At 33.0% G+C, this 23,983-nt stretch overlaps 1 long non-coding RNA gene across 2 annotated transcripts; it reads right to left on the reverse strand.

Annotated features, from left to right (window-relative positions):
* Positions 1 to 3,609: 3,609 nt before the first annotated feature.
* On the reverse strand, positions 3,610 to 8,668 carry LOC111880100 (uncharacterized). Of its 2 annotated transcripts, XR_008230194.1 has the most exons (9): positions 7,938 to 8,668; positions 7,318 to 7,457; positions 6,968 to 7,018; positions 6,282 to 6,438; positions 5,786 to 6,029; positions 5,160 to 5,544; positions 5,020 to 5,065; positions 4,135 to 4,914; positions 3,610 to 4,057 (listed from the first exon to the last, which is right to left on the reverse strand). It is a non-coding gene; the product is annotated as an uncharacterized LOC111880100 (long non-coding RNA). The 2 variants fall into 2 exon arrangements; XR_008230193.1 differs by having other exon boundaries at positions 4,135 to 5,065.
* Positions 8,669 to 23,983: the final 15,315 nt, after the last annotated feature.

Below are 23,983 nucleotides of genomic sequence, written 5' to 3' on the forward strand. Positions count from 1 at the left end.
CCGGTTTTGTTTTTTAACTTCAAAAAAGCACCAAACTTTGACTTTAGATAGTCATAGCGGTTCTTCATTTGTTTTTGGTCCGCAATAAAGTTGTGTTCAATTTTTAATGTTTCAGCTACATTCCTCCAAGATAATGCTTTCAAACTACTCCCTTCCCGCCCATTCACCGTAACTTCACGTAAACAAGCTTCTAGAAACGTTTTTTCTACACCTTCAACCTTCCAGCTAATCCTATCCTTCTTTTCTCCCATTTCTTTGATCAATTCAACAAAAAAATGCATGTTTTAACAAGTTAAACATTGCAAAAATTTAAGATACATAAAAGCACCTTGTCAACAACTATTTCAACAACACAAGTGTACAATTTCATGATATAAGCAAGAATATATATATGATTTCACTGTAATATCAAACACAAATGTGGATATTTCATGATAACAGCAACATAACTAATGCATATTAAAAATCCAACATCAACATTCGATCATATGACATTAAAATTGAACATATTACATCAAAATTTCATTATATTCCTTAAACACAATCAAGCCTACCATCAAAATTGAACATATAGCTTCAAATTTTCATCAACGTTCGATCATATGACATCAAAATTAAACATATAACTTCAAAATTTCATCAACATTGGATCATATGACATAAAAATTGAACATCAAAATCAAGCTTAACGTTAAAAATAGCTTTTGATTGAACAAAGCTATTTAAATCATTATTTCAAGAAAAGCTATGAACAAGTGAACAGAGAGTTATCCTCAACCTTTGCACTTGGACTCATTGTAGCCATTCCTCAAGAAACGGGAACAAACACAAAACACACAAACACAAAACACAAGCACATATTGGAAGAAGCAATATAAGGGGTATTCAATCAAATCGGTATAACAAACACCCTCAATCTATTATCTGTAAAGATCGACACAAACAAGGAGATGGGGCGACGCAAGAGAAAGAAGATGAGGCGGAAGCATACCTGTTGCAGTCGGAGGAGATGGATGAGATGGAGAATCTGTCGATGACGGCGCCGGAGATAAAATCGGTCGACGATTGAGGCCGGAGATGTATCGACCCACAGACAAGTTGTCGATGCGAGATTGGTCGACAATGCTGTCGATGATGGCGCCGGAGATTGGTCGACAATGCTGTCGATGATTGCGCCGGAGATTGGTCGACAATGCTGTCGATGATGGCGCCGGACAACAGCGAAGCGAAGTGAAGACAGAAGAGAAGAGGAGGCGGTAGATTAATCTAGGGCAAAATAGGAAGAGCCCCGTGTTTTTTATTTTTCAGACTTGTTTTGATATCTGAAAAAATAAGAGGCATTTTTTAGTTTAAGAGGTAAAAATTAATACTCAAACAAACAATCTGAATCTGAAATTTTAAGACATTACCTCTTAATTTTGCAATTAAGAGGTAAACAAACGGGGCCTTAGGACCGATAGTTCGCCTTAAATTCCTGTTCTTGTTTGATGTGGGCTTAGGGTATTTGTTATCCGTCCGACTGTCGTTGATTTCTTAGTTATATATCATGTATATTGGTGTTAGATACGATCATTTTCATCTCATTTGATGCCTATATTACTTAATTGCCAGGAACCATACACACTAAGTTAACTATAATAGGTATAGTTAAGGTCACTACTACTTGTTACTGCTACTACTATACATACTATAATTCATACTATTACAAAAGATACACGAATAAGAGAACACACTATGAACTACATAAAAGACTACTACACTATATTACAAGAGAAAGCACTAATCCGGAAGATAACACACTAACTCTCTACAAGATACTCTACGCGCTACATACTGTGATCAGAGCTTTCCGGAAGGAAGGCGACGCTACATGTATAGATCTATACGGGACAGACACTATTAGATCCTGACTGTTAACTTCAGTCCAAGCCGAGCAGGCCCAGGGATGGCACTACTTCACTACACTGTGTATGACCGGGAAGGTCATGGGATCCTCTATTACTCACACTATTGGTCACATAAAAGGAATACACTATATCTACACTAAAATACTAAGACTAAAGTCTCAGTTAATATCCTGAAGTAAATAAGTATCTATTACTAATGGAAGTTCGCATCACTATCACTGTCAACAGGCATAACTTTTCTTCTATCTACACTACATACTGGAGATTTAGTACCACACTTTTACAACAAACAGTTTTCAATGATAAAACGTACATGCAACTTAGAGTTTTTCACTTACGATGTATTTTCTGGAAAATATAGGATTTTCTAGAGTCTTCTACTAATTATAAATGTACATTGCAGCCTTTCACACTATATGTTCTAATACATTTTATACATTAACCACACTAAATTCTTATGAACTCACCAGCTTTATGCTGATACTCGTTTTCAAAATAACTTGTATCCTCAGGTCAAAGATAGACAGGTACAGGTGCAGCATTTTGGAGAAGATGGAGCATACAAGATCCATCTCTTATTTTTGTATTACTTTTGGTGTCTATTAAAACTTTACAGAACACACTTGTAATTAAACTCACTATGTAATGAAACGGTTGTATGTTTCTTGTTTTTACTATTATGCAATTGTGATGATACTGTACATGACGTCCTCCACCCCAAAACGTATTCCGCCGTTATCGGTTTTGGGGTGTGACATTTTGGTCCCTTGTGATTCGACTTCTCCTTCTATAGTTTTAGTATAGTAAGGTGAGCGTTGAAGTGCTATAAGAATCTTTTTAGAAAGATTTGACAACGAAGTTCTGCACCTACAGAGCCCGGCTCCAAGCAAAATCCCCCTTGTAAGTAAGTTATGCTTACCCTATTTTAAATGTAACTTGTATTTAAAATTAGTATTGTTATTACGAACTTATAAATATTTGGGCTTTTATTATGACTTATATAAGTGTCATTATAATATCTTTTTAACTACTAATGATACGTGGATATAATACTATTTGGGCTTTTTTTATGACTTATATAAGTGTCTGGCCTGTCTATATATAGTGGTTGGAAAATATTGTTTAAACGCTTATATAATAATAATAATAATAATAATAATAACAAAAATAATAATAATAATAATAACAATAATAATAATAATAATAATAACAAAAAAAAATAATAATAATACTAATAATAATAATAATAGTAATAATAATAATAATAATAATAATAATAATAATAAGAACTAGAAAGATGACCCCCGCGTTGCGGGGGTCAAAAGGTCTCGCTTTTGTGTGGAAGTATAGTACATTGTTATAATTGGTAGCTAGGGTAAAATATGTTGCTATTGTCTCTGTTTCACCCATTTACAAATACACAAATATGTTGTATTATGCTATAATATAATCACCTCTTTGTGTTGCAAAGTAAGTAAAAAATATAGCATACTGAAAAAATAAAACATATAAGATTAATACCTTCCCATATTTCCACATCTTCAAGTAAATTTTATCAACAGGGGGTAGGGACCATACATAACACACGATTGAGCTCTAACGGATGTTTACCTCCGATAAACATATTCTATTATAATCAAAATATGGAATATACATATAAGTGATTTGGAATTTTCAAATGACCAAGCAAAGCGACCAAAAATATTAACAGTTCAATGTTGTATTCATGGCATGGTAATCAAGTCTTGTTTCATAAGTTATTGAATAAATATCAATACTACAGAGACATTGAAAAAAAAAAAGTTAAAAAGAAAAAAAATTATGTTATGACACAATAAGAGGGCACTTGTTTACAACATTGGAGTTAAAACTGTTTTCTTATTAATGCATTGTACTTTGAAGTAATTCCCTTGTACTTCTTTTCTAGTATAGGATGTGCAGAAGATACTATTCTTATGCGAGATGCAGACGTAGTCACCCCAACACGCCTATCCATCATCGTCATTGGTGCAGTAAAATTGATGAGATTGGTGCAGTAAAATTGTGGGTTGGTTTTACCTCAGATTGGTGCAGTAAAATTGATACAGGGCAATTTGGTCTTTTTTGGTTTAAAGAAGGATATTCCTTAATGCAAAATAACCAAGGTTATTCTGAAAGTACATTAATTTGTGTATTAAATAATAATTTATTTATTTATTTAAAAAAAAGAATATGCAACATTTTTTACCTGTAAAATGCCAACCACAATGCCATGCATTTCTGGAGAACACTGGAGCCATTTCTTCAACAAATCTATAAATCCAAACAACAAATAAAAAACAATTGACAAATTATATTTTTAAGACATGCACTTTAGCTATGAATTGCTTGTAATTTGTGATATGATACTGTATGTAATGTGTTTCCCCTAAGTCAAATTTTTGTCAATGAGACAAAAACTGCAATTTTTTGTTGCAACAAAAAAGGTGGGGCAGAGACTTGCTTTGTAATAGACGTAAATGCCCTTCATATTTTATATGAACAAAGTAAATTACCCTTTGATTCATTTACCTGTGGAATATGTCATCTTTTCCGTAATGTCATCCTATGATGTATATCTAATGATTTTGGATCTAAAGTTGGTTGAGATATCTCCAGTCCTGCTGTATTATTGTACTTAGCCAAGGTATGGGCTAAATACAGGAAATGGCAAGGTACTTTTTTTTTTTTTTTTTTACTTTTAGGTGTAATATATAGAACAAAACAAAATTCTCTCGCTTTCTCTTATGTTAGCCACACGTAGCCCCTCTATCTCACCAACACACTCAACAACCTATAATCGTCTTATTCTTGGTTATCATGTTTTGTAATGTTAATATTTTTAATGAATATAAATCATTCATATATACATATAATTTAACGATGACCAAAAGAGAAGTAATTATCAAATTCAATCCAATGGTTCAAACAGAAACTGTAATCACATAGTATTAATCTCCTTTCAGTCTCTTTGGCTAACTGCACAGAGCTGGAGCAATAAATCCACGTCACATTCTCATTTTTATATATAAACAAAAAATAATATTCATCAAAGTAAGATGCTATAATACAAAAAAAAAAAATTGTAACGTACTTTAGCCACTTCTACAAATATCCCTTTATTGTTGGTATAACAGTGCCTGCAAGAACATAAAATAATGAAAAAACAAATCTAAATTCATTAAAATTGCTTTATTGGAATATACTACAACATGTAAAAAGAAAAAAACGAACCACACTGATAACATTTGTACATGAACAAATGATACGAATATCAGGGGAACCTGGTCTTCCTGTTGATACTTCAGCGAGTATACATCCAATTACCCAAATATGGGTTATATTGTAATCAAGATGGGGAAAAAGTTAGATAACTCATAGGGACAAAAAGGTCTAAATAACAAATAAACTCAGCACAAACCGACTTAAACTGATATAGTTGCCTGAAGAAACATGAAAAAGTGTTTGAAATATAACCTAAATTTTTAACACTGATACATCGAAACATTGCTCATTTATTACAAAGGATGCAATTTTTGACCATGTAGAAGATCAAGTTCAGAACCGGATGATCAAGCACATCAAATGTAGCTTGTGAATCAAAAGCAGACCAAACATCCTGCAATTCACCAAATGAAGTTCACACACATAAAGGAAGCTATAAAGTAAAGAGCTTAATGATGTTTCCACTTTTGTTGGTATTAAATAGTGTTTTAGACATATAATTAATAGTCGAACGTGTGCGTATCAAGTCAAAAATGGCAATTAAGAATATGCATACTGTAAAAACATATATTAAATGTTACCACAAAGCATCTTATAACAAAACATGTAAAGAATATTCATGTCATGGACCCAACCTACGACATTTAGCACAAATCAGACGCTTAGTTGATTGAAGGTAGGGTTAGTTAGGTAATTCCACATTCATCTCAACAATCACCGATCTCGAGAAGTTTCTTGGGTCTTGCTTTAGATTCAATAGGAAACTTCCTTAGCATGACAAATAACCTAATGCAAAATTACAGTTTCAGCCAAAAGGTTGTAGACAGGCTTACTTTCCTTCATATGTCAGAAATCCTATGGATGCGATAAGGGACACAACTGCAAAATAAATGTAAAATAAGATTGCATTATTTTGTCAAGGGTATTTTAGACAATCGAAAAATAGTCGAGAAATTTAGTAAAACTATGTGTGAAACATTAAAACTTTCATGGCATGTAAGGAGGTAGGGAGTGCTTCACTTTTTAAAGAAATGTTGTTTTTTTTTTTTTAACTTTTTGTTTAATAATATGTTGGAAAACCCAAAAATGTGTTTTTTACGTATTTCCTTTTTAATTTAAACTTCTTTTTACCTGCAACAAATATTTTTCCGAAGAATCTCACATGCTGATATCGTTCAACCAAAGGTATATCAAAAGACAACCTTCACTATTCAGCTGGTACTCTATAATGATCGTAAAATAGTGAAAGGGACCTATACTGTTCGTGAGTTGCGCAATGAATTACCATCTGCAAATAGCAAAAACATTTACAGACCATATGTAACTTACCGGAATGATTAGAATCACAATAGGTAATCGATAGAGAAAACTGAAAAGATACATACAACCTAAGTAATTTAGTAAATTAATTGGAATGGTTAGTTGGTTACAATCAGTTTAGATTTGTGTTTTAGTAAAATAAACATAATACAGGGCTATTTTTTGATTAAAAATCAAAAAGTGTTGTCGTTTTTGGTAAAAAAATAAAAAAGAAAGTTTGTAACAGAAAAAAAAAATACACAGGGCCTAAGTAATATAGTAAAGTAATTGGAATGGTTCCAATCATAGTAGAAACGAAAATGTATTTTTTTTTCTCTTTGGCGGCCAATCTAATAATACTATAGAAAGGTGAAAAATGAAATATGTAGAATATTAGAAATTGCAGTCATTCCTATTCCTAGAAACGAAATATATACTAAAACTTGAAACATGGGAAAATAAAAAAGAAAGTTTGTAACAGATAAAGGAATATGGGAAAGAAAAGAAGGTAAAATTACCATGAGATGGAGCTAACCAACAAAAGCAAGCCTTATAAAGTTACCGTGAATCTGTTCCAAAGACCAACAATGGGTAAAAAAAAAAGGCCAATTAACTGGCTAATAAAAGTGAACTCTTTCCTTATTGAAACCCAAATAAACACTTATTAAACGAACTTTAGTATGAGACACAATAAGCAAAAAACTAACATTTTATAATGAGAACTTAAAGAAAATGCAGGCTATTCAGGTAAACAAATTGCATTACCATTTAAATACAATATTTGAAGGTTTGAATCAGTTTAAAACCCATCTGATGGAATCTACAAATGAAGGAAAATGAAATAACAAACTAAAAATGACCAACATACCTTGCAAAAAGTTAGACTGCATAAAGAAGCATTTCAGGAACCTCCTTCTCTGTGTTGTGTACCCCAAATGTCATCTTTTGTAGAAATGACTTCAATCCTCAAATACCTCCTCTGTGGTCTATTTCGCAAACGACTTCATGCTGCAGAGTGCACATAAATTTGATTCATAATTGTTCCACAAAACATGAAAAGAACATCGTTTCATGTGTTGATAGTGTAAGGAACGGGATATGAAAGCTTTTTTTACCCCATAAAACAGAATTACCATTTAGTCTACTATGATCTTTTAGTTTTTTTATTGTTCCACCAACTACAACAATTGCAATCTATAAAGTAATTTGAAAGCCGACATAACAAATGAAATACCAAAGTAATCATTTCAATGACCGAGATGAAACAGCAGAAATCCCAAGTACAAAGTTCAGGAAGATGCTTTTGCTATAAGTTTAACAAAAACATGTACCAATTTCATCTGGTTGTGCCCCAAAACCCAAAATAGAAAAGAAATTATGATTTAATCGATGAAGTAATCAGCTTTTCGCTACATTATAAGAGTTACCATCCAAAGAATCGATTACTACCCCTAATCAGTAGGGAAAGACGGAAGCGGAATTACGTACCACCTGATGAAAGCGAAAAAACCCTTGCAAACCAGTAGCGAAAAAACCCTCGCAAACAAATTCCGTACCACTTGATGAAAGCGTAATCAGTAGGGAAAGCCGGAAGCGGAATCACCTGCGATGATGGTTGGAAGCGTTCCCAGAAGCGGTACGGGTTGGTAGGCGTCGACCTCATCAGTTGATCTTTCCGGCTCATCGATAATCTACGGTGAGGAGGTGGGGTTAATGAATCGGAGCACCAGTTGGAGAAGGCAGGTATCGCTCATCGCAGGGACGTTAGCGATTGAAAGCCCTAATCTTCAGCTTCGCTTTGAGGTCGAGAATCGATTTGTAGTGTCACAACCACCACCACTCCACTGCGATGATACGTAAACCCCAAATTGAATCACATATGATGGTGCGTCGGGTTCTTCTGCACCGGTAACAAAGCCAGAGACAGAGAGAGAGTGAGACCCGATAAAAGCATTGACAATGAGTTTGGGAAAGGAAGAAAGTCGATGTAGAAAGCTCCTGGAAGAGGCGGTGGGCGGTGGGATGAAAGAAACCAGTGAGCAGAAAGAAGGAGAAACGGAGAAGAAAGAAGTCTACCAAAGAAAGAGAATGATCGATCAATTGACACGTAGAACCGAAATTACCATTAAACCATCAGTGTAAGCCACGTTGAAAGCGGTGGAAAGATGTTACAAAACATCCCCTAAAGAAATAAAAAAGTGGAAAAGAAATTGAGGGACCATAAATGGATAGAATTTCAACACTTTACTGTTCTTAATATCTATATATATATATATATATATATATATATATATATATATATATATATATATATATATATATATATATATATATATATATATAATAAAAATAAAAAAAATAATAATAATAGCGATAATGATAATAATAATACTAATAATAATAATAATAACAATAATAAGAAAAATAATAATAACAATAATAATAATAACAATAAGAATAATAACAACAACAATAATAATAATAATAACAATAATAATAATAATAATAACAATAATAATAATAAAAATAATAACAATAATAATAACAACAACAACAACAACAATAATAATAATAATAACAACAACAACAACAACAACAACAACAACAATAATAATAATAATAATAATAATAATAATAAGAATAATAATAACAACAACAACAACAAAAATAATAATAATAATAATAATAATAATAATACTTATAATAATAATAATAATAATAATAATAATAATAATAATAACAACAACAATAATAATAAGAATAATAATAATAACAACAACAACAACAACAACAATAATAATAATAATAATAATAATAATAATAATAATAATAATAATAATAATAATAATAATAATGCTAAGACTAATAGCTAGTCATGGTAAATATTAGACTAAAATCTTGTGGTAATAATATTAGGTTTCGTTGAAGAAAATTATATTGTTAAGAAGCGAAGTGCTGTCCAAGTTTTGAATCATTACTTTAACAAGTGATTGCATAGTCACTTTCATCTTACACATAGATATAAAGTATTCCTTATAAATTATGTGCTATCTGTCATATTATTTGTGTTCTTGATATCTATGTTGGATGAACACAAATATACATGGTTTAATTGTTTTAAATTGTATATGTATTTTATACATATAATTATGATGGGTAAAAGATGAGTAGATTAAAGAGATGAGATGAATGATGAGCGATGAAAGATGAGATGAACGATGAGCAATGATATATGAGTGGTAAAAGATAGTGAGAAGCGATGAGTCAAGCGATGATCCAAGCGATGGCCTCGTCATCTAGCAGAGTATAGATGACAACCACAGACTATTCTAGACAATCTAGTGGAACACTAGTAGGATCGCAACCCATAGGTGTTTTGAACGATGTGTTCACCCGATGTACTCTAAAAAAACCCATTGACATGTATTGTGGGTGGACTCTCTAAAAGAATATTGTCATTAAAGGCAATAAACCTTGGCAGCTATGGACTTAGGGCCTTTTTGATGAACCCTGGAAAGTATGGACTTAGTGCTTGTTATATAAACCCTAGCAATAATGGACTTTGTGCCTATTCCTTAGGAAAATCCTTAGGAATAAATAATGAGGAATATATTATTCTCAGGGAAGATACTTAAGAATAAAGAAGATAATGGGGATGGGTAAGTGGGTTTATTGCTTGATGATTAAACACAATAACTTTATTTGCATCATAGGTGTCGATACGAAGCTACATTACCCACTCAATTTATTTGAATCAAAGGTGTCGATACGAAGCTACATTACACTGAGAAATTAAAGGAGATGTAAATCACTAGTGTAAAAGTATGCAAGGTCTATTTATGCTTATCTTTATGTGTTGACGATTACATCCCAATGTTTTAATATAAACAAATACATTTCTTCGGAAATGCTTTGATAAAACCTTTATCATGTTTTCTGGGAACAAAATTCTGCAACATTGTTCTTTAAAAAGGATACTATGATTTTAAAATAAGCATAAATAAATTTTTTAAAATAACTGTAAATTTAGGGATGTCATTGTTGGTATCAGAGCATTAGTTTAAGCGAACGAGAAATTTTAGGATAATTTCTAGACTTAAATTTAGAATGTTGAGCGATAATTGTGAGATGAGTGTCTGCTATATTTAGGATGTATGCCAAAATAGACATGAGCACTAGTTGATTTTAGGAAAGTTGCCTAAATTCCTTTTATATACTAAATGATTTATGTTATAGTGTTAGATGCTTTATGATACTATTATTTGATCGGATCCATGGTCTATTGCTGACTGGATCTGGAAATTTTTTGTGTTCAGATTTCTAAACGTTTAATTACGGTATTAGAACTAGCATTTAACTTTTTGGAGTAATAAGGCGATTCACACGTCGATCGTAAATAAAAACTTTCCTACCTTAATTCTCATTATTACACACTGAATGTCTGATTTGTTGTATAGATCATAATGGCAAGAACCCGAAGCAGAGTTGGAAACGTGAATGAAAACATGAATCAGCAGCCTCAACCCCAAGTGATTGAGTAGGTACCAGTGGAAGCAACCGCACCTGATTGAATCACGATGGAAGGAGTGTAATAAATGATCCAGATGATGTTGGATCGTCAAATAGAGGTAACAAGGAGGTTACTTCAACAGAATCGAGATGAACCTACCATGCATGTTGAACAGCCCGAACTAAATGATGGACAGTCGGAAGAAGGAAACTACAATAGGATCGTTGGTCAAGTTGAACCACCAATGTTTAGAAGGAATAACCAATATGGAGTAAATGACGGATGTGTGGATTAGGTGTCTAAGCCCATAACTATAATTGGTATGTACTTGACCCGATAGTAGCATGGTCCTTTTGGGTTCCCTTCACTGGAGCGATTTGATTGGATGGACATTTGAGAAAGAGGTTATTTGTGATTTATTAATATATTATATGAATAATATATTAATTGAGAAATCATACTATTTAATTAGTATTGATCAAAGATTTAATTTGGAATTAATTTAGTAATCAAAAGAGACTGATTAAATTTGTAGGGACTGAATAGGTAAATTAGTAATACTGTAGTGGTGTTGATTATGATGGCATGTGCGGAATTAGAAAAAAGATCTAGTGATTCATCATACAAATTCAAAAACACAAGGAGTAAATAAATCTTTGTAAGCTCTTATTAGATCTAGAAAGATTATACAAATGGGTTTGTATACAATTTCTCTCTCTAGTCTAACACTCCAAAATGGACTCTTACATAATGGGAGTCACTCACTTCCTATTTATAGGAAAGACTCAACCCATTTACACATACAAAGAGGAAAGCCTAAACACTACATCCAAGCATGACTTTGCACCCTAACATTCTCCCCCTCAAAGTTAGGATTGGATGTCCGGCTTTAATCTCCAACGAGCTAGCGCGATTAAGACCAAACTCACCCTCGAAGTAACACCAGTCTTCAAATCCACAAATGAATATTCGACAAACCCGAGAAGCTTCGAATACCCATCATTCTCCCCCTTTTTATAATCGAAAGATGATTATAAAACCCACTAAGGATAAGAAGCGCCCGAGGAATAAACTTCACAATACTCCCCCTAAATGTGTACCAAAAATGAATCACCAAAAATCTTGCACGGAAAAACAATCACGAAAAAGCCACAAAAATTTTCAATTTATGAAAAATTTTGACTTTTTGGGTGAAAGTTGCAAGATTTTTCAAAATCCGGGTAGAAATTGTTACTTTCTGAAACTTGTAGGAACCTGTTGCGCCAAAAACAGTCAAATATGCGAAACTCTAGCCCATTTGCGAAACCGGGCATAAAGCGTAAATTCGCACAAACTGTAAGGACCAAAACTGAAAATGTAACAATTTCTCAGCTTTTATTACCCATATGCGAAGTCGAGTATTTGTTGCCAAAAATGTGAAACTCCATGTACTCGTTTTGAAAATTTCTGCATGTTCTTCAAACTTGCGAAGTTGGGCTACTTTTGTCATTTTGTGAAAATATAAGGGGTGCAAACTGAAATTCTTTGTGTTCTTCCCCAAATCTCCATATGCAGTAAAAGACTCCGCACAAAATTTCATTTTGACTTCGCATTTTGACTCTTCGCATATTTGTGAATCATGAATGCGAATGATGTATAAGAAAATTTCATGAATGCGAATCATGGATGAGATGACTTCACATTTTGACTCCAAATGCAAACTCCATTCAAACTTTGAAAAATCAATAATAGCTTCTTGCGAGATCACAGTCGAGAGCTTCTTCCGGATTCCATTAATCGTATCCAATTCTCAATCTAAATTCAACAATCGGTGGAACCATTCACATAAATGCGAACCTGATTTTGATTCACACAAATGCGAATCCAAGATTAATTATCACACATACGAACTCAATCCATAGATGCGAACACTCGATTGTTATATTTTCGCAAAATCAGCGTCGACAACTCCAAAATCTTTCCAATTCATTCCAAAATTCTCACAATCAAACTTGCGAACTCACACAATATCTTCCAAGTCCATTTCCAAACCAACAAATCCAATTCCAAGTTCTTTTCGTTCCCAAACCATCGATGCAAACATCAAAATCCAGCCTGTCGACTTTTGAACGACCACTCAATCAACGAGTCCAATAGTTCTTTATCAGGATAACGAACCTTGCTATTAAACCCAGTCGATCCCAAATCGACCCTTATGCGAACAGAAATACAGTATTTGAACAAAAGTTTGACTTCAATTCATCAAATCGACATCACATTACGAGTATAGTCATCGAACTTTATCCATTGAATCATTCCTTTTTACAAAACAAATTCAACTTCAAAACATTCTATTTTCAAATTTCGTTCAAGATGAAAACAAGAACAAACTTGTGTTCCTCACAGTGTTCGTCATCAAGAACACACTCCCAACCAATTCCAAAATTAAACCAAAATTAAACCCGATTTTGACATTCACAGCCTCTGTTCAACTTGTATCAAGTGATTTCAACTTTCAATTCAACGATTCATCAATTGAACATCGTCATTGACTTTTTCTCAGTTTGACTTTGCAAAGTCAAAGATCAACAAACAAGAAATCGATGATTCAATCAACAAATTTCGGATCAAAACTTGTTGAAACAACTGTTCTTCCCAACAATTTCAAATTTCTTGATCAATTTTATCAAAATCAATGAATCATTTACCGATTTCTGATTCTAAAACCGATATCATCATAAAACGAGTTATATAAACTCGTTTTCCAACAATTGAGAAGAAGAAAAACGCAATCGAGAAGAAAGTGAAATTTCCGATATGAAACAAAAGATCAAGAACAATAACAAAAACGATGAATCTGCTTGGAATATCAGATGTACAACCCTTATATGCGTGGAGTGAAAATCGCATGATTTGATCTTGGGCTGTTGAATTGAGTAATGAGCAAGAATAGAACAGATTGTATGGATTGGGCTGAATTAATCACGAACAGTAACATAAATGTTGACTTAATTTTATGATGAACGCAATCAAGTGAACAGTAACAGATCATATATTTGGGCTCAAACAGATCACGAACATTAATGGACTTCGAATTTTAGGCTTCAATGTAAACTGATGAACAGTAAACAGATCACAATTTGGTTTTAGGCTTGATCTGTTTTTTAAAATAAATTATTGGATCAACAAAGGGGTTTGAAACGGATAAGATCCAAGGAGGCAAATTGATCAAAGATGAAAAACACAAAGCACGAATCGAAATCATGGATGTTTTGGAATCCATTTGAGAATTTGAGATACCTTTTTGACGAATCGAGATCCATTTTCAACGAACGAATCAAATTTGGAAGATCTTGGTTCTTTTGTTGGAATCAGAAAATCTCCAAATCGAACATTGTACCACTCACCATGCGAGATGTACAACTCGTTCTTTGTGTTCTTCGTGTTCTTCAACGATCCAAGAACATCTTCAAAAGAACCACCAACACATTTAAGTTTTGACTTCAAATTCAATGCAACCTTTGGAGATTGTTGCTTTGGAACCTAAATTTGTTTCACGGATTTTGGCTTCACAACATTTGACGATTTTTGTGAGTAAACCCGCTTGTTTTTCCGATTCATCTTCTTCTTCTTTTTCTTTCTCATCTTTTTGCTTCTTGAAGACTTGACTTCATGAACAAACCCACTTTCAACAACATGAACATTTTGAGTTTGAATCAAATCTTTTGGAGTTTGATTCTTGTGATTTTCTTGGATCACCGGCTTCCGATAAGGAATCATTCCTTCAAACGAATCACAAGAACACAAAATATCATCAGTTTAAACTCCAATTGAGCAAAAAACTTTTTCATCATGAGAATCAACTTGAACTCCTTTTTCTTGAACATCATCATCATCAAGAACACCATCCCGAGCTTCACGATAATCTGCATAAAATTCAAGTTTATTGCTTCCATATTTGCATTCAACACGAGAAATTCCTTTTATGACTTCTCCATCTCTTCTATTTCTTCGTCTCTTTTGATATGTTGTAACCAAACGATCAAACAAATGTTTGGTTCGAAAAATTGGACAACTAATTAATTCTCCAACTTCATTCTTTTCTCCATTTACAACAATATCATATTCAGTTTTCTATCCAACAGTTAAGCTATAAAGAAGATATTCAAATGAGCATTCACTTTGAACATCTTCACTACGTATCATCCATTTCTCCATGATTACAAGAACTTGAAATTTTCTAGAGAGAGAAAGTGATTTTGAATGGGTTTTCTAGAAAGAGAAAGTGATACAAACAAGTATTCTAGAGAGAGAAAGTCGAATTATGGATCAAATCAAGGAAAATTCGACTTCTAGAATACAAAAACACTCTCTAAACACGAAGATCAATGAACAATAAGAATCACCAAATCAAAATAGCCATCAAGGATCAATTCTTGATGAAAATCAAGAACACCCGCTCTGATACCAATTGTAGTGGTGTTGATTATGATGACATCTGCGGAATTAGAAAAGATCTAGTGATTCATCATACAAATTCAAAAACACAAGGAGTAAATAAATCTTTGTAAGCTCTTATTATATCTAGAAAGATTATACAAATGGGTTTGTATACAATTTCTCTCTCTAGTCTAACACTCCGAAATGGACTCTTACATAATGGGAGTCACTCAATTCCTATTTATAGGAAAGACTCAACCCATTTACACATACAAAGAGGAAAGCCTAAAACACTACATCCAGGCATGACTTTGGACCCTAACATTCTCCCCCTCAAAGTTAGGATTGGATGTCTGGCTTTAATCTCCAACGAGCTAGCGCGATTAAGACCAAACTCCCCCTCGAAGTAACACCGGTCTTCAAATCCGAAAATGAATATTCGACAAACCCGAGAAGCTTGATCGCGCTAGCTCCTTGGAGATTAAAGCTGGACATCCAATCCTACCTTTGAGGGGGGGGGGGGGGGGAATGTTAGGGTGCAAAGTCATGTTTGGATGTAGTGTTTTAGGCTTTCCTCTTTGTATGTGTAAATGGGTTGAGTCTTTCCTATAAATAGGAAATGAGTGACTCCCATTATGTAAGAGTCCATTTTAGAGTGTTAGACTAGAGATAGAAATTGTATACAAACCCATTTGTATAATCTTTCTAGATCTAATAAGAGCTTACAAAGATTTATTTACTCCTTGTGTTTTTGAATTTGTATGATGAATCACTAGATCTTTTCTAATTCCTCACATGCCATCATAATCAACATCACTACAAATACATATAGTTTGGGCTAATGATCCATGTTGATCAAGGGATGGGCTAAATCTATGTGAGATTCCATGAAAAGTTAGTCTAAAGGGCCTATCATATGGATCACTGGAATACCTAAAGGTTTAGGTAAATTAGGGTTTTATGTATGGAACTCTAGGAATTCCACACCATAAAAGTAACCCCTAGCATCCAAAATTCGACACTTGTGTTATAAGAAGAAACCCTAGCCATTTTTGGTGCTTCCTAACCTCTCTCTCATATTCCTCCATTTGATTTTGGTGTTTGCAAATTATTAGATGTATCACACTTGAGGTACTAAGCTCTTGAAAAACCAAGGATTACAAGTTATAACAAAGAGGTATTCATCTAACTAGTTTTATGTTGTATATCTCTAAATGCATGCTAGCTAGGGTATATGCTTTGGATAAAATGAAATTGCATGTATCACTTGTGAAAATTTAGATCCAAAGCATTAGGGTTGTATGTGTACCATAGGATTCTTATAGCGCTCAAAACCAAAAAGTGGTATCAGAGCCTAGGGTGTTTTCTGTTATATGAAAAAGTTTCACTTTTGCCTCTGACTGCTAGAATCGACGAGTTCCATATGGTAACTCGATGAGTCCATGCTCTGAATCAACGAGTAGGACCACCTGTTGGCAGATTTTTCGTGTTTTTGGCTTGAATTGGATTAGGATCATTACCACAAATTATTTTGAATCATAAAATTTGTTTTTCTGATATGGTAGTGATTATCCTCATCCAATTAAAAGACAATTGTCAAATTTTAAGATAATTATTTGGTTATATGATAAGTTGCATGATTATTTGTATTATTTAATTTGAATTGTATTGCTATATTAGTTGGATTAGGTCAAATTAGTAAAAGATAAAATTATATGATTATTTTATTAGTTTAAAAATTTTGATCAAAAATATTTTAAGAGTTTCCAAATTTTCCCTCAAGTTTTGGAATTTAAAGTTTAATTAAAAGCTTTAATTTTGAAATATTAAATTCTAAAACTCTAGTAATTTGAAAAGGTTCAAAACTACACCTTGTTTTGTAACTTAAAATTTAATTAAATAGCCTTAATTTTGGAATATTAAATTTAGAACCTTGATATTTTGAATAGTTCAAATTACACCCTTATGGTTTTATTAAATTAATTAAGTGTTTAATTAAAAGAGATAATTATTAAATCCATAATGACATGGTTTAAGTTTAATTAAATTATTTATAGAATAAACCACTTAGTATATTAAAAGTGTAAAATACACCCTTATACTATATAAAATTAAAAGTTTAATGTATTATATATGTATATCTGAAAGGTCAGTCTTACTGTTAGTAGGTCTCATTCACGAAGCTGATCTGTAAGGGTGTTTAAGGAAATTGCCTATAAAATGGCGATTGAATGGGTGTCCACTCTCACCTACCGCAGTCTTAACCAGTGGAGGGTCGTTAGCCGAACGGGTTTGATAGGACATTTAAATCATCACTAAAAGTATAATGAAATATAAAGTAACTAAATGTTTTATAAATTCCCAATCTTAGTTACTTAGGAAAAATATGAAATTGATGCTAACCCATGAAATTGCACATTGCACCTTATGGGTCGTTAGTGGAGCGTATATGGTCAACCGACACACTAATATGGGACTAATGAAGGATGTCAGTGGGTAGCTCGCAAGTAATCATAGATCACTGGAGTGTGTGTGGTTAACAGACACATTGATTAGGTGATAAATGACTTCGAGAGTACCAATCTAATTTTCATGGTTGTTCACACCTTGTTTGTGATCCTCCGTATCCCAGTCACAAACTTGAAGGATAATCGACATTAAACATGCCATTGAAAAGTTCAACGAATCACAAAAAGATCTAGGAGTTTCATTTAAAAACCAAATTCTTTTAAAATTTTGTTTTTGTGGTGGAATTGGTAAATCGTCATTTACCTACCGACAAATAGTTTACAATTGGATTACAACATCCCTCTTCCGAATTGTAAATTATTGTGTTGGTTCTTCACCTTAATATATCATTTGGGTGTTATTAAGGATTGAATCAACTAACTTGAATTTCTCCCTTTGTAGATGACTAGTTTTGATAACTATGGTCTTCCTCAATCTTTCGGAAAAAGCTTTCATCATGAAGATGATGTTCCACGTTTTGATCAAGGAACCGGAAATCATACTTCACTTCCTCCACCTCCTCCAATTATTCTTCCTGGCCACGTGTTCATCGACTTGAAAAGTTCAAGGTCACTCAAGCCCTATTGGCAAGAAAACACAAAGATGGAAAATCTGTATGTGCTTACATCTTGGAGATGAAGTTGAATATTGATAGATTGGGAATGATGGGTGTTGTTTCCCCGAGAAAGTTGGTTGCTGTCTTGGTTCTTCAATCACTTCCTGGGTCATATGGTCAGTTCGTTAAAGACTACTATATGATAGATCATGACGTGACTCTTATTGATCTTACATATTTGCTAATTGTTGTTGAATCAGCAATGATTTGGCGCACCGATCAAGCGAATATGACCATAAGATCTACATCCCAAATTGTCATGGGCATAGGCAATAACATAGACACCCTAGAAATGATTCATTCTTATAAAGGAAAGGATCTGGCCATGGTCAAAAGATTTGACCATAAGAGAAAAGTCTGTTCTGAGATAATTTCATATACAAATGCCAAAGAGTTCAATTGTTTCTATTTCCATTTAAAGGGACATTGGAAGCGAAGCTGCCTTAATACCTGAGAGATCTAAGGGAGTGTAAAATCAAATTGTATGGTTCTACTTCAGGTAAGTCCACTATCTGACTCTATTAAGTTCCTATTTATAGATTTTTAATACATAATGTGATAAGATTGCATTTTGATGTTCTGTAGGATCGAAGAAAAGAAAGGAAGCTTAAAAGGAAAAGTGAGCCGAGTCTAGTCGTGAAGAGACGGATTTCGATCGCATCGTTCGATGATCATATTTTTGAGCTGCTATTTAGGAGTTATGATAGATTGCTGAAGAATATTTAGAAACATTGTTTTCATATGTATTTGCATTATAAGGACAAGTTTTCCGCATTTTATAAATAAATAAAGTTTCGATTTTATCTTATTTAAGTTTCCTTGCAATGAAATTTGTGAAAATTGTTGTTTATATGTTTCTATTAATAGGAATGTTGAAAATGGTTTGATTCTTAGTTACATCGATTGTGGTAGTGTTGCAGGTTTCTAAGTAAGGAAAGATTCTCATCGCCCAAGTTTTAATTGGACAGAAACTTGGAATCATGTGATTTGAATTATATGATGTCTGAAAATCTTGGTACATGGGAAAAATGCGACTAATTCCTTGATCACATATTTATGTGAGTCAAGTGAAGGAATAAAGGATCTACACATTGATGTGCACTAATCAGATCCACCACAAAGGACGATAAAGTCTATTCATCATGATTTACTAAAAGCTTAGTAAATATGGTTATTCGTACAAGATTAAGTGTAATTCTGAATCATTGAAATTTTTTTCAATGTATAGCAGAATGAATAAGAAGAATCAATTCGGCAGAAAGATAAAAGCCTCTCCAATCTGAAAGGAAATGAGAGTACTTTAGTATTGTGTTTTATGATCATCCTAATGATTATGGAACCATGTCACAATTGATCCTCAAAGTACATCTTAGAGCATTTACATGACTAAGAAGAGGTATCGAAAATTGTTGAAATGGTAAAATCAAGAAGGTGAGTCATACTTCGTTCCAAAATCAAGTCTTAAAGTTATACTCCGGTATTATATCTTGAGTGACATGTCCTAATTAGGTTTATAACACATCATGAAATGTGGAGTAGAAAGTTTTCTTACTCATACACATTTGAGATTGGTAGTTGTGATGTTTTGGATAAAACAAAGACCAACTAATACCGATTGTATGAAGTGTTTTTCTTGATAAGAATCCACACTAACTCTTGAATATTTGTTTGTCAATGAATGTTTCTTGACTAGATAATCTTATATGTCAAGAGGTTAGCGGGAGTCTTGATGATCTTGAATAAGAACTAATCAAGAATAAACCTATTGTTTATCATTGGCACACAACTTGAGGTTTGAAAACTATTGTACTGGCACATTCTTGTTTCTGTGCCATTCCAGTTAAGTTAAATACGCATATGAGACCTATGAGTTCTCATTTGATTGCGTAAGGCAAAGCACCTTGATCAGTGAAAAGTTCATTGGTTAGCGAGGGTAAGCTGCTCAATAACTTGGAAGCAATGGTAGGCAGTTGGGCTATCAAATGGCAAGAAATTAAGATAAGAAAGTTCAGTCCATATGAGTTTGGATTTGTCATAAACATTGTTTGATGATGGTGATTGGAAATAACAAATTCATATGGATAGGAACACATACACCATAAAAATCTAAGTGGTAAGAGGTTTCTCTGTACTTCATGAAAATGATTGTGAGGAAACACTTACACAAGTAGATTTTAAAAGGATTAGAGAAAATAGTTGTGATAATTGCATTCTGAAATTCGAGTATCATTACGACATCCCTATTCATAGTTCGAATAGTGAGAAACAGAAATAATGTTTGAACATTTAGGACTTATTGCTATAAATTCTAAAATATTTTAGACACACATATGAGCTTTCTAATGAAAGGTGTATGAGCTTGATAAGTCAAGATAAAGATTTTTCAAAGCGCAACGTATTAGAAATCTGAACTTTGGTAAGAAAGTCAATAAGTATTGACTTCTAGAATTCCAATTGGTTTCTAAATACATGCCAAAGCTAGTGGGAGCATAAGTGTAATGCTTGTGAGAATGTAATTATTATGCTAGTGGGAGCACAATTATTACGTTGTGTGTGGCAAGTTAGCAATGCTATATATATATATATATATATATATATATATATATATATATATACACATACATATATATATATATATATATATATATATATATATATATATATATATAGGAAACAAAGTTTTAATTTGCAAAGTTGTAGAGTTTGAAAAGTTGTCTTGCCATAGTAGGATTTAAGGGAGAGGAACTCATACTTCATTTCGAATCTAAAAGCTTAGATTGAAGTTTTAATAGTACTTAGTCATGGATATATATATATATATATATATATATATATATATATATATATATATATATATATATATATATATATGAATGTCATGTTGAAATGTTTCAACTAAGAAATTCTATATATGAAAATATTATAGCAAGAGACTGGTAAGTATCATGTCTTTATGTACGACATTATGAATCATGTTCCATATTCTTCGGGTATAGGATCAGTTGCATGTGTTATAATATTCATGTTTCTAATTTTTCCAAATGTCTAGGGCATTAAGAAGGAATAGGGATTAAAAGTTGATATGACTAAAATAGTTAAACAACTGTCGAGGATAATCTAAGGTTCACTTAGGATTGGTCGCTTGGGAACAGTTGGAAGTATACTAATGGATGGACCATATTGATATAATTCTAAATACATAGGAATCTATTTAGAATGAATAGTAATATGAAAATTATGAAAAAATTTCTATAATGGGAGTTGGATATTGAGAATCTTTGTGTAGTATTAGAAACTTTTATGCAACAAGGATGTTCAAAGGAATGTATTTTGAATCTGACACTTTGTTGTTTCCATGGAATTGTTTAGTAACGAATCTCCATTGGAATGTTTATAATAACAATGGTAAAGTATTGGTCACTTTGGTGCCTTGACATTACAAAAGGGATCATTGCATGATAATGTAGAATCTAACACATTCTAATAGTGACAAGAATTTGGTATTCTTACACTTATAATAAAGGTGAAGCAAGCATGATGCCATGGGAAGATTTCCTGTTGCAATTAAAAATGTAGTAATACTCTGAGCAGGATCTTCTAGAGATCAACAATGAGTTCCAAAACCTGAATAAAGGGAAGGATGAGTGTCACCGAGTATGCTGTAAGTTTTTTGGAGAAGATGAAGCTTGTTACTTACCTAGTTCCAACTAAACTCTCCAAGGTCAACAAGTTTGACAATGGATTACCAACAGACTTTGGTCCAATGGTTAAACAAGAAACCACTTCGAAATCCACCATCTGGGCAGCCAGAAATGTTGAGACCCAGATAAGGTAAAAGGGTTTGGAGAGAGTTGAAGTTGGCGAGAAGAGGAAGTTTGAAGAATCTTCAAAGTCTAACAAGGAGAGCAAATTCTCAAATTCTGGAGGAAGAGGAGGAGGAGGAGGAGGAGGAGGTGAAGCAAGATGTGCGATAAGTGCGATAAGAAACATTTAGGAAAATGTGGCAAAGAGGTGAAATGTTTCAAGTGTGGATAGTCTGGGCATTACGACAATGAGTGCATATTCAACAAGAATGTATGTTTCGGATGTAACAAATAAGGGCATATTTCTAGAGGCTTCCTAAAGAAAAATGAAGCAACAAGGCAAAATGCACCGCCAAAGCAAAGGGCATTCCACATGATCCTTGATGACGCAGATAACAATGCAAGGAATTAGAAGTGAGGACTTTATATCCTAAGATCAAGATATGAAGTAGCCATGCAGATAGTATCCAGTAGTGTAGCCTATTAGAGGCATAGTATAGGTTAAACTTGAGTAGGTGTGAATGGTAGTAGAGGCCTATACTATTAGAAGCACAGGACTCGCATTTGGATCATGGAAAGTCACAAGGTTAGCAAGGCACTAGTAATTTATTAATATTTTTGTTCAAGTATGTCGTTACCATCATTTCGGTAATGACTAAGAAGATGATTGTTATTCTGACCTTAATGGTCATATCAAATCGAGTCTGGCTAAGATGAGTGTCTTACGTGGTTTAGGGAACCAAGTTCGATGTAGTATCCAACTTAAGCAAGAAGATTGAAGGGAAAAATAATCGAAGAGGCCAGTAGAAGTATCGCGATCGTTGTTAAAATAAGAAGCTTGTAGATAGAAGTGCTACATGCTAGAATGTGATTATATCACATTAGAACTTGAAGGAAGGTATATTCCATTCTGGAATTTGACTAAAAAAGACATGAGTCTAAGCATTGCATCATACGATGAGAGTTCATTAGAACATGACCCATCAGTCTATTACGGTAATTGAAGTAAAGACATTGTCGTAAATTAATTATGTTTATGAAGAAGCAGGAGTCTCCAATACGGACTGAGTTTGTAACTCGAAGGCTAACATTGAAAGTCCAACATAAGATAAAGAGCAGGTGCAAGATTGCACACCGCCATCAGTCAAGGAGTCCTAGAGTTAGATACTCATTTGAAAAGACATAATAGTTACGATTAGCACCTAGGATGGAAAGGAAAGGACGAAGTTATTATACAAGCTTTGTTTTGTTGATGATTCCAGGACGTAATCATCCTAAGGGGGAGATAATTGTAACACACGCACATTCGGGCTAGCCAATAATAAACATTAAAAATGATTTTTTTTATCTAGGATAAATAATCTTAACCAAAGTAATAGTTATGGTCAACAATTGTAACCTATTTGATTTAATAAAAGAAGAATTATGTGAATATTAAATGTTTCATGATTATTATAATATAATAAAAAATGAAAAATATGTCGAATCGTCCGTGAATATATAAGTGCGCCAAAACATATATATATATATATATATATATATATATATATATATATATATATATATATAATTTAGAAAGTACATGTCTTCTCGATCCCAAAAATATAAGTTTTGTACAAATCCAACTCCGTATGAATTAGATATGATTTTTATAAGATATATAAGTCAGTCGCGCACA

Source organism: Lactuca sativa, chromosome 2 (genome assembly GCF_002870075.4).
Source record: "Lactuca sativa cultivar Salinas chromosome 2, Lsat_Salinas_v11, whole genome shotgun sequence".
Classification (NCBI taxonomy): domain Eukaryota; kingdom Viridiplantae; phylum Streptophyta; class Magnoliopsida; order Asterales; family Asteraceae; genus Lactuca; species Lactuca sativa.